We start from the raw sequence: 13,026 nt of genomic DNA, 5'->3' as shown, positions 1-13,026 counted from the left end.
TTCAACCAGCTCTTTTTAGGGATTGATCTGGCAATTCCAGTTCTGATTCTAATTTTTCCAACCAGTTCTCCATATTTCAGCAGCAATTTGCAGTTTTTAAAAAAATCCGCATAAAAATTCTTAGTGAGTATTTTTTCCTATTAAATACTTTTTGTATGCAATGTTGACTACAGTGGTACCTCGGGTTAAGTACTTAATTCGTTCCGGAGGTCCATTTTTAACCTGAAACTGTTCTTAACCCGAAGCACCACTTTAGCTAATGGGGCCTCCTGCTGCTGCTGCGCCACCGGAGCACAATTTCTGTTCTCATCCTAAAGCAAAGTTCTTAACCTGAGGTACTATTTCTGGGTTAGCGGATTCTGTAACCTGAAGTGTGTGTAACCTGAAGCGTATGTAACCCGAGGTACCACTGTAATGTACACCTTTTTGCAAGCAACGTCTCCTAACACAACACATTATTCTATGTTATTTTAAGAATTATATTGATTTTTATACACATTCCCCCTCTAATGTATGCATTTTCATACACGTTATTGGATTGCAAAATTCAGATAAGTGCAAATTTTGAAAGATGACTATATTTTTTTTGTTTCTCATATTGTTTCAGAAGCTGTGAATTTGATAGATTCAGCTTTAAATGTGAACTGAATTAAATTTCTCTCCCACCCCATTACAAATATTACCTGCCCTCTGCACAAGTCAAGGAGCATGGCTAGAACTGACACACGCAGAAATATAGGGAACTGGCACCTTTGAAAGTGGGAAATACCTTACATATTCAAAAAGCAAACATTTTCCAGATGCAAGAATGAATTGTGTTTTTGACAGAAAAAATGTGCACCACTATCAGAATTTTTTTGGGGGGGGGGAAGCCCATGATGGTCTTTAAATTGGAAACTGAGTTTGGGGTGGGTTTCATTGGCAAATGATAGAATGTGATTGTGTCATATATTCAGCAGGCATCTGCATTAGCTTAAAGTAAACGCCTATGAAAAAGTTATATTGTCCTACATTTTATTTTATCCCAAATCTATAAGGTAATCAGCATTGCCAGCCCAACCCTGAGCAGTAATTAAAGTGCTCCCCCGAGATGATGTGGTTTTTTTTAAAAAACAACAACAACAAACAAATTGGACAAGCAAACCCACGAATGTTCAGTGAAGAGGCAATGAATAATGTACTTCCCCAGTATATGTAAGAGAGTAATATTTAAGTACAGGTAATTAAATAAAAAATGTTTCAGGCCCCTGAGGAATGATGATAAGAAGATACCACTTATGCCAAGTGTAACAAAAAGTGATTACAGAGTCTAAATGAGCTCCAAGTACTAAAAATGTGTAATTTCCAAACTATGGCATAAACCTCTTTAATTTAATATGGAAGACCAATGTAATTACTTCTACAAATGGGCAATTTCTTTGGCTTTCTCAGTCCATTATGTTGACACTAGGTTTCTCAATCTCTTTTTTTTTAGTTTTCTACACATGAATAAAATAACACTCCAGAATCACATTGCTATTCCATGCTGATACAATGTGGGGAGTGCTGGTCTATTCTTTTGAGGCAGGAATGAGGAACCCATGGCCCTCCAGGTATTCTTCTCTCCCATCTACCACAGCTAGCACAACCAATGCTCAGGGGTGATATGAGTTGTAGTCTGGAAGACCATATTTTACCTATCTCTACTCAAAGGACTGTCTTGTACATTCCAATCATGCAGTACAATCTTGAGGGTGAATAAGGAAAGCGCATAAGTGTCCTTGGACTCCTTTTTCACCAAAATAGTCGACTCGGATAGTAAAGATGCTCATCACTCACTAGTCCATAACTCAGGTCCTGAGGCCAACACAAGTGCCTTCATTGTTAAAATACAGTGAAAAGCTTCTCTGTAATTTTACTATTCAACTGGAACGCTTTTTGGAATGCTCTCCAAAGCGATGCCCAAATTGCCATTAAATACTTAGACCTTCCGGCGCCTGGCCGCTTTACAAAACCAAAAATGGCTCCCCCTTTCTGTTATTATTTTAATAAGAAAAACTTCCACTAATAAAACGCAAGTGATAAAAAACTCAATCAGTTTTATATATACACACTGTAACCTCAAATAAAATGTAGATCAAATGGAGATAATTGAGTTCACGTAGGTCCTGAGACATATAAAGGCTGTGAGTTGCTCAGTGCTTTTATGTTAATTAAATTATTAACTCATTAGAGAAGCTTGACACATAAAAAGGATCATTATTGTACAGATACACTCACTCATACAGATAGCCAGTCGACACATGGCAAGTACTTTCTGAAACTGCTTTACCAATAGTTCAGTGTCTTTGATCTCAACACTGTACATAGTATTTGAAAATACAGTACAAGAGAAAAAGGACTCAGAATAGTCATTTTGCCCTATGTTAATAGATTTTCTGGGCAATTAAGGCATTATCCTCTGCCTCGTACACTTTGTAGTCTCTTTGTTTTCTTTCGTAGTCTCTTTGTATTTCATTCCGATAAATAGTCTTTGGTTATTATTTTTGAGTCTATTCTAGGTTAAATTGTTAGAATAAGTTGCTATATAAGACTTGGGTGACAAGAATAATGAACTGAGCATTTCCCAGTATATCTTCTCTGTGTTAAATATGTTGTTGTTTAGTCGTTTAGTTGTGTCCACTCTTCATGACCCCATGGACCAGAGCATGCCAGGCACTCCTGTCTTCCAGTGCCTCCCACAGTTTGGTCAAACTCATGTTGGTAGCTTCGAGAATACTGTCCAACCATCTTGTCCTTCTGGCGGTTCCCTCATTGCGAGAAGTGAGGTTACAGGGAACCAGGCAGAGGGTCTTCTCAGTAGTGGCGCCCACCCTGTAGAACACCCTCCCTTCAGATGTGAAGGAAATAAGCAGCTATCCTATCTTTAAAAGACATCTGAAGGCAGCCCTGTTCAGGGAAGTTTTTAATATTTAATGCTGTGCTGTTTTTAACACTTGATTGGGAGCCACCCAGAGTGGCTGGGGAAACTCAGCCAGATGGGCGGGGTATAAATAATAAATTATTATTATTTATTATTATTATTTACATGGGTTCAGAAAACAACTCAATTCATTTAAACTGAAGTAAAGAACTGATATCAATGTAATGTTAAAACCCTAACTCTACAAAACAAACCCATTTTTTGAAGTCACAAGAGCAGGTTAATTACTGTTTCACTAAGCATGGGCGAAGATGTTAGAGGCATGCTAGGTTTTCTGGAGAGGTAGGGTTCAGGGAGGAATTCTCAGTGGACGTGGCAACAGCCCTGGAAAACTGTGAAGCAGCTACCCTGGGAGATTCAAAGGAACTCTCAATTGTAAAACCGCTGACTTGCAACTTAGCAAGAAGTTCAGTCCCAATACCTGTAGCATTACCAAGATGATGGTGGGTTTCTTGTTTTTATCTCACTACAGGTGGAATACCAGGATGCATGTGTTATCATTATCAACACTCGTTTGTGGATGGTTAATGGGTTTATTGCACTTTTTGTACTTCATTTTCTTCTGCCTTCACCGTTTACATCCCACCCCCTCGCACTTGTGTGTATATACCTGCCAACATAGGATAACACTTCATTCATCTGATGAAATGAACTGTAGTCTATGACAGCTTATGTTAATCTTTGTTGTCGCCGGCCCCTACCCCCCGGTCTAGCTGCTCTATGTTTGATCAAAGATCAGATTGGGTGGGGGAGACACATCATAAAATGGTTCTAGACCATGTTCTGCCTCTACTGAGGAAGTCGCTTGATTTTAAAGGGGAGAGAATGAATCAGATCAAAGTGCCACCTGACTCTTGAATATCTAAGTTCTTTCATCCTTAAAGTAATTGTGCGAAAGTGCTAAAGCAGTGCCACGATGTGCTGTTCTGTCTTGTAAGAAAATTACTCCAAGTGCCTATAGCATATATTATTTCCTTGCAACTAAATGAAATGAAAGAAATACTGGCAGAAATGGTCTGATGTCTTTGAAAATTCATTTTGTCCATTAACTACTAGCAAGACTTGCATTTCTATAACTGACTTCTTATAAGGGAGCTCAACTGTGAAAAACGTCTTCAGTCCTTGCGTTACAGTTTGATTTCTCCCCCCCCCCCCTTACTTTTTTTAAAGGCAGTGTGTGTCTTTTTGAAGCTTTGAAGACAGAATGGTTCAGACATCCACTCAGAACTAGGTTTTCGGGAGCTAGTCTTGAAAGAGCTTGCTAACAGTAGCTACGCTCTGAAAGCTAGTAACACTGATGGCAATGTCCTGATAAAGAATTCCACCCGAGACTCACCATTATTTGACTAGGCATGAATTTCTGCACTATTCAGCTTCCCAATGCTACAAACTAGCATTGGTATTGGAGAATACGGAGGTGGAAGGGTAGAGAGAGACAGAAAGAAAAAAAGCAAGAGGAGGGGGGAAAACTCAGTAAAAGGAATAGCTGTAGCCATAAATGTGATGAATGGCTTGCTAGAAACTACATTAAATAGCAGCAATATCAGTTCCAAGATGAGATCTGCAACATTCTTATTGCCAGGCTATGTGGCTGGATGATTCACTGTATGCTCACTTTTCATGGTCATCTTTTAATGGTATGTCCTGTGTCACTAGTCATTTGCACTTGTACTGCAGAAGACTCATGTGCTACTGCCTACCATTCCATCACACATTTCTCATTTGCTAGAGTATTATTAAGGGATGGGAAAGAAAATTAGGAATCTGACTGGTTGGGCCTCCTGTTCCTTCCACTAACAGTGGATTTATTCTCCACCTTTTATCTAGCCTGGCATTGAGCTCTCAAGTCCTTCTGCCAATGAAATTACTTTTCTCAATTTTCCTCCTGCACATTACAATCTCACTGTATCACGAGTTTTCGGTTGGCAGAGGCAGGCATTTACAACACAGCAAACCAGAAACATCACCCTGCGGGTGTAATTTCTGCTGTCTTAATAGGGGTAATGCTTACAGTTTTGAGCTTAGTGACTTTAGAAATCAGCTTCCTAAGCTAGCTACACATTTTGGTTCAGCCATATTGGGAGTACTGCGGGTAGCTCTGATCACAGAAGGGATATTGTAGAGCTGGAAATGATACAAAAAAACCCCTAAAATGACCCTAGGAAATGCCTTTGTGACCAGGAAAGGTTAAAGAGGTTGGGGCTTTTTAGTTTCGAGGAAAATAATTATTAAGGGGGAGGTGACAAAACTGTTTGGTGTGGAAAAAGTGATAGAGATTTATTTTTTCCTCTAGCTCTTATAATATTAGAACTTGGGATCATCAGTACTGAGAGCTGCCCTGTAAAATCAGTGCAGAAATCAAAGATTTCAATGACATTGGGATTGGACACACATGTGCGCCCCCTGCCCTGTAAAAATGGAGGCAGAAGAACAGAAGCCAATGAGAGCTGAGCCTGCTCAGTGGCCATGGAATGAATTTAGGAGGTGAAGGAGACAGAAAATCAGAAGTATGGGAGTGGAATAGTTGGAATTCTGACCTGAAGCACTGCATCTGTTTTGATACATATCTCAAACTATCACATCTAGTTCTGTTCCTACCTAATTCTTCGACCTTGACAATGCTTTATTGTTTCAAAGTACTGTTAGGTCTGCACTTTCATTAAAAGTCACTAGGGGACATACAACCCAGAAAGGTCTTGGTTAACTTTCAGATGAAATCTTATTTAAGGCCACCTCCATTCATTCCTACATGTTTAAATAAAATACATTTGCATCTCATGGCTCTGATAACAGCTACTGAATAGAGTGAATAATTATATCGAGGCATTTTTGATTGCTTGTGTTGTTGAAGATTGCTCAGTAAATCAGCTGACTCTTCCTCCGCCCTCCCCTGATTGCAAGCTATATGGGTATTGTTTGGCCTCCAAGTTCTATTTTTGAAACTTAACTTGGCCGCAGTTACTTGGAATTCAGTGCATTTAGCCACCATCTCTAAAGCCAAACATTGCTCGCAAAAAAAAGCAACTTGAAAGTTTGCCATAAGGGCTGTGAAATTTCTAGCCTGCTTCACTGGAACCAGGACACTTAAAATTAGTACTCTGTTAACACTAAGCTCTTTTAAAAATTCATCTTGATTTACAGCTTTAAGCCAAATCTCTTCTTTCTTTTGCTTAGGAAAGCTCTCCAGTATATTAAGCAGAGATTTGCCACAGTCCTCTTATCTGTGCTGTGATTCCGGAAACCAAAGTTGTTCTATGTAAAGGCCCTGCAATTTGTTTAATAATATACTGCTATAGCTTGAACTATTTTTTCTTACCATGGGAACTTATTAAAGGCAAGGTATAGATTTTCTGATAGCCAATAGCTGGCCATTTTCAGACATTCTAATTTTATCGGCCTTGTATAGGGAAGCTTTTTAAAGTGTAATGTTTTATTGTGTTTTTATATATGTTGGAGGGACGCGGGTGGTGCTGTGGGTTAAACCACAGAGCCTAGGACTTACTGATCATAAGGTCGGTGGGTTGAATCCCCACAACGGGGTGAGCTCCTGTTGCTCGGTCCCTGCTCCTGCCAACCTAGCAGTTCGAAAGCACATCAAGTGCAAGTAGATAAATAGGTACCGCTCCGGCGGGAAGGTAAACGGCGTTTCCGTGCGCTGCTCTCGTTCGCCAGAAGCGGCTTAGTCATGCTGGCCACAAGACCCGGAAACTGTACGCCGGCTCCCTCGGCCAATAAAGCGAAATGAGTGCCACAACCCCAGAGATGGCCAGGACTGGACCTAATGGTCAGGGGTCCCTTTACCTTTATATATGTTGGAAGCAGCCCAGAGTGGCTGGGGCAACCTAGTCAGATGGGTGGGGTACAATTATAATCATCATCATGTTCACCAAATTATCCAGGTTTCTTTCAGGGAAGGCATGGTCAATTTGTATGACTGGTAGTAGTAGTAGTAGTAGTAGTAGTAGTAGTAGTAGTAGTAATTAATAATAATAAATAGTAAAATTTATTACTTATACCCTGCCCATCTGGCCGGTCCTCCCCAGCCACTCTGGGCGGCTTCCAACAGGATATTAAAAACACAATAAAATAAGGCAAGGCAAGTCAATCAAATTTTAAAGGAGGTCATGATCCAGGCAAAGTGAAACATTTTTTATTTGTGTGTTTGTGTTTAATCTCTCCTGATTGATCAACAATACTTTAAAAGGATTGTGCTTCAAATGTATAGACTGAATTTCAACCTTTCCCATTGGTCAGGGTCTAAATTCACAACCACCTTACAATTTGCCATAAACAATTGTAAATTGTGGGTAATTCACTAAATAGCAGAACAATAATTTACAATGAATAATGACTGTGTTTTAACAAATTCTTTGGCATAGAAAAATGAGGGAACACTACTGAAATTTATTTTTAAAATATTAGCAGCACAGAGAGGAACAAAATTGACTCTCAGGAAGAAGGCAAAAATCCGCAATCAGCTAATGAAAGTGATAGGTAGCAATTTAACATTGTACAAAATGAAGCACTAACTTCTATAACGTATCTACACCTTCTGGGACACATTGCAACTGGGGCCAATGGCATAACTAGATTTATACAAGGATCCTCTAACTACAGGATAGAATTATTGGTAAGTCTCCAGCAGTTACTCCTCTTCTTAGAAACATACCTTTGAATACCACCTCTGAATACCAGATATAGTCTGGAGCATCTCGCCTTGTTGAAGCAACCGATTGGCCATTGTTGGCAGACAAAATGTTGAAGCAAGTAAACCATTGGTCAAACCTATCCTAGGAATCCTGCTTAAAATTTAAAAAATCTATTAGATCCACACACTGCAAGGTTATATTGAAATGAGAAAGACCATCCAGGAATTGATAAAAAGCATTTGATTGGATTTTAATAACAAAAAACCCAGACAGCCCAAACCTAAGATGCAAAGAGTAAGCATAATAGCCAACTCCTAGGGTTTGGCACCAGTAAAATATTTGAGGGGGCCCCCATTGATTGGCACCAGTGTGTTGCACTGTGTCATGTGATCAGTTATGTGGGGCGGGGCTTACCTGGGTCCCCACAATATTTTATTCAAGCTGGGACTCCTCAGAATATGGAACAATTCTGCAAGGTCCAGCAAACTAGAATGCATGCTTTTTCTTTAAGCACTTGACTCAAAAGGCTGCAGTTCTTTGATGATGAACTGTACCGCACCCACTGAAGAAACCTGTCAGCGGTTACCTCTCCTTCTGTGATGTAATGATAAGTTGTCTGTTGTTCTGATAAAATATTTTGACACCTGAAATTTAGAAGCTTGTCAGAACTCTGTGTGTTGGCACAGAGGTTTCTTCTTAACTGCAAATGCCACAAAACACTGTGGAAATCTCCTATATATTTGTGTAGCATTGGGCGGCCTTTAAAAAAGCGCCACCTAGTTAAGGAAATTTACCTCTGTCATGTGAGACCTTCTGTGAGATTACTGCACTGCAATGGCCTATGATACATCAGGGGGTCTAGCATGATCTGCCAGTGATGACAGGCCAGTACATGATTAGAAATCCTCTATCTCCGTAAACCATATGGCGGATGATAGAAAAGCACTTTAAAAAACACACAACTGTTTCTTAAAGATGTTCTTTTCCTGGTGCTCCTCTCTAATCTTTGACCTGATCTGCAAGAAAGGATCATTCTGGTTGCCTTCCTGAGAGGTTTCTGTGAGTCACACTAAGGTGCTTGCAATCCATCAAATGCCCACACAATAGTGTCTGTACAATATTTAGCTTGCAGATCTGCATATATCTGAAATAGTTAAAAAGTTATAGAATTTAGGGGATGGGGGTAGTACTCTCATTTTCTAGGATTCAACAGCACCAGAATCATATATCCAAAAGTTTATTCAAAATCATACAAGAATAAGAGAGGGAATGACACACAATTTTTTTTGCAACACTTTTATTAAAAACACACAATCTGCACTGGAAAAATGTAGCACTATTAAAATAGTTGGACCGATTAACATAAACGATAGCAACTTATAATTGTGTGCATAGCCATTTGCTAATCCGGTCATCTATCGTATTATTGCTAGATAATCTTTGAAGAAAATAAATTGTTAACACAGCTCAAAAGATTGCTGGGTTTTTCCAATCCTTTGTTTCTATGTCTGTCTGTCTTACTTTGTATTCCAATAGCACAATCTCAGGAATATCCATGACACATTGTTCTGATAATTAAAAGCTATTTCTTGTCCCCAACCGATCCATTTCACTGTGAGTGTGTTAACATGAAACATTACCCAGCTCTGAGGTCTGGATATTGATTACTTCCAACTGTACATCTGCTAATATGTTGGGGTTTTTTTTTTTAGTAGAATAGATAAATGTGTTTACCCCAACACAAAGAAACATATATATATCTCCTACTTTCATAGCCAAGAGATACAAGAGAGAAACAGAAAGAGATCTACAGGAGGTTTAATTGTCCCATTCCACTTATTTCTTTACCTCTTCCTTTGAATCAACAAGTTCCAAGCCAAAACCCTTTGCCATTGTTTTTATGAAGGGCAAATTGTTGTTTGGAAGTAAAACAAACAAACAGCAACACTTTTTATAAAAAAACCACAAACTTTTAAAACAGCAATGCAACAACAACTAAAAGATAATAATCAGATGGAGAAGTTGATACAGCTATTTTGCTGGTTGTTAAAAGAGTTTATAATACATTAAACTGACTCCAATGGGTTTAATTTTCCAGTGCTTTTACAACCACCAACCTTTCTTATTGAGAAGGTCAATAGGCACAATATGAAGTCTTGTAAATCACAGCCTCACTATGCCTGTAATATCTAATGTGACCCTATTCACACATCTTAAAAATTATAAAGCCCAGCAAATGCTGTATATCAAACAAATAAATCAGGTGCCATAAATATAGGCTTCCTTTTAGTTCTAGACAGAATAATTCGCCCACATTTCCCATGTTTGAAATTGTTTTTCGGCTTCTCCAGCAAGTCCCCTTCTTGGTATTCAGAAAGCAGACCTCCTGCATTTAATCTTTTTAAAACACTTAATAGGACCAAAGCTGCCTGAAAGCAGTTTCTTTTAAAGAAATGACCTCACTTAAGTCCTTAATGAGTACAAACATGAAAGAAATGAAACAATTAGATTGCAATCATTCTTAATATTTGATTTTAAATGTTATCATTTAAAACTGTGGTATCCATCGAAAGGAAAAGAGTAATGGCAATTAAAGTACAAGGGTGACCTAATTTTCTATTCCACTGTCTCAGGTATAATATTTTATGTCTTACATTTATAAGAGATTCTTTGCATGCAGACGCCAAGCGATACAAGAACACCGGCCTTTTTATGTGGATCGGTTCAGGGAATTAACACTCCCCCTCTGCCATTTGTTTGAGCCACAGCTGCTGCCACTTGTGTTGTAAATCTTCTGTTATAGTATTCAGAGTAAACTTCATACTTGGCTGAAGGAAATCAGACAATATAAGAGCTTGCTAACATTCTAAAAAATACATTGGTGAGGGACCTAGTACAAGGCCACACATCCCCGTGTGTTTTTTTGTGTGGTGGTACAGAATCTGCTAGAAGGCCTGTGGCCATTTTATAGCGCTAATGATGTGTTTCATGGAATATATTTCCCCTTCTCTCAGCCAAGCTTTAGTGCCTTACAGTAGAGAACCAGAACAAACCATACTGAAATAAATGAGGTTTGACTTGCTAATATAGCTTAAGGATGAGTTTGATAGTTCTACGACTGTTTTAGGAGAAATTAATCCACTGAGGTACGATATTTGTTTTATATGCCTAAAGTTCACAGATTAAAACTTTGTTACCCTCTATTAAAGGCTCATCCCTTCTATTTCCCACTCTTTATCAGGTCCACCCACCCGTTTTTCTGTTCCCCTGACCTACAGGTCGCTCTGCAAACAAATATTACCCTCTCTCAAATATTACCCTCTTTCTCCATTTTGCTATCCCAAATAGTTTCTTCCTTTGTTATTCTTTTGGCTGCAGGTGGTGATGGAAATGAGCACATTCTTCTGACACTAAAACTACACACCTCTGAATGCAGCATTGGAGAAGCAGTGGGATGCAGTATAGAGGGTATTTCTCCATCTCTTCCTCCACTATTGATTATCTTCAAAAGAGCTCAGGACTCCAGCCCCTTGTGTGGAAGGGGAAATTTCAGTAAGTGTAGCTTGCATGACTATTATTTATTTCATAAATTTATCTACCTTTTGATTGCTTAACCTCACACACACACAACCCGCTGCCCTGCCAACAATGCCTCCTAAAATCCACTCTTCTACACAACTTATTAAAGACTCAGGAGCCAAGAGCTCTTTTATATCAAGCCATCATATGTACAAAGTCATACTCCAGGCTATGCATAAGGGACAGGGCTGAGAAACTTCCATCGGCCCCAGCTAACCATCACCAAGGGTCAAGAATCATGGGAATAGCAGTCCAGCAACATCTGAAGAACCTCAGGTTCCTCAACTCTGTTTTATGGCATGTGCTCTGCAGTCAAAAACAGATGCGAGTTGCGTGTTGAGGTCCCCAATCCACCCCCCAAATAACTCACAACAGACACGTAATTTTTGTTTAAGATTTTTGGCATGATTTTGGCCACAACTTTATTCAAATACAAACCGTGAGTGGTTGTTTAGGCATTGGTTAAGACTATCTGTCCCCCCGCCTGGGGACAGAACTGACTTCCGGGCACCACCGAAAGACAGTGCGGGGGAAAGCAAGTCGGGGAGGAATTGGAGCTGAGACACAACCCTCAACTCTCACCCGCCTGCTCCCCGAAGGCTTGCCGGCCCTAGTCCCATTCCAGGGATTGGACGAAAAGATGGCAAGCCCCAGGATTCCTTTAACGGAATTCCCTTTCCGCAGCAACCATGGAGGGGCAGGCACAGCCTATCCTGACCCCTCCTCCAACGGAATTCCCTTTCCGCAGCAACCATGGAGGGGCAGGCACAGCCTATCCTGACCCCTCCTCCACCAGATTTATAACCAATGCCTAACCACAACCTTACAAGTTGTGACGATTTGCTACGTAGTAGGCAAAAACCACCCAGCCAGCCAATTTGCCAGGTGGAAAAATTCCTACCAGGCCCCTGCTCAAAGGCAGACGACCCCATGACAGGCAATAGCAAGGTCAACGCAACAACCCCTTACTCTAGGGCGGGTGGGTGGGTGATCCGTTGCACGCAGCAAAAGAGAAAGTACAAGGCTGCGTGCAGAGTATTTAAACCTTTTTACCCCTCCCACCAAAATTGCAACATAACTTTTACCCCAGCAACCCAGTGAACCAATCACTGCCCCAGGCCATCTTTAGAGACCTTGCCTGGTAACAGAGGGGTGGCTCAGTAGACCCCACCGCAACACGTGCTCTCCCTGAAGGAGAACACGCTTTGCGTGTTGAGGTCCCCAATCCACCCCCCAAATAACTCACAACAGACACGTAATTTTTGTTTAAGATTTTTGGCATGATTTTGGCCACAACTTTATTCAAATACAAACCGTGAGTGGTTGTTTAGGCATTGGTTAAGACTATCTGTCCCCCCGCCTGGGGACAGAACTGACTTCCGGGCACCACCGAAAGACAGTGCGGGGGAAAGCAAGTCGGGGAGGAATTGGAGCTGAGACACAACCCTCAACTCTCACCCGCCTGCTCCCCGAAGGCTTGCCGGCCCTAGTCCCATTCCAGGGATTGGACGAAAAGATGGCAAGCCCCAGGATTCCTTTAACGGAATTCCCTTTCCGCAGCAACCATGGAGGGGCAGGCACAGCCTATCCTGACCCCTCCTCCAACGGAATTCCCTTTCCGCAGCAACCATGGAGGGGCAGGCACAGCCTATCCTGACCCCTCCTCCACCAGATTTATAACCAATGCCTAACCGCCAATCGAGCTCTTATGCTCGCCGCCAACCACTCACAATCCCAACCCAACCTTCAATCCTCCAATTACCGCATCCAACCAGACATCATTCCCCAGCTCGGAAAGATGTACCCCATCATTGCGGTAAAGGGCCAGAGCCTTGA

At 40.7% G+C, this 13,026-nt stretch overlaps 1 long non-coding RNA gene across 1 annotated transcript in view; it reads left to right on the top strand.

Annotated features, from left to right (window-relative positions):
• Positions 1-13,026, top strand: part of LOC310658287 — a 116,300-nt gene that overhangs the window by 23,210 nt on the left and 80,064 nt on the right. Inside the window, exon 2 of the long non-coding RNA XR_014502184.1 lies at positions 10,990-11,163. This is a non-coding gene — a long non-coding RNA (uncharacterized lncRNA). The remainder of the gene's footprint in view (positions 1-10,989; positions 11,164-13,026) is intronic.

The sequence above is a fragment of the Podarcis tiliguerta genome (assembly GCF_965153285.1).
Source record: "Podarcis tiliguerta genome assembly, chromosome: 10".
Classification (NCBI taxonomy): Eukaryota; Metazoa; Chordata; class Lepidosauria; order Squamata; family Lacertidae; genus Podarcis; species Podarcis tiliguerta.
The sequence above is the reverse complement of the archived record's forward strand: the minus strand, read 5'-3'. Positions and strand labels throughout refer to the sequence as shown.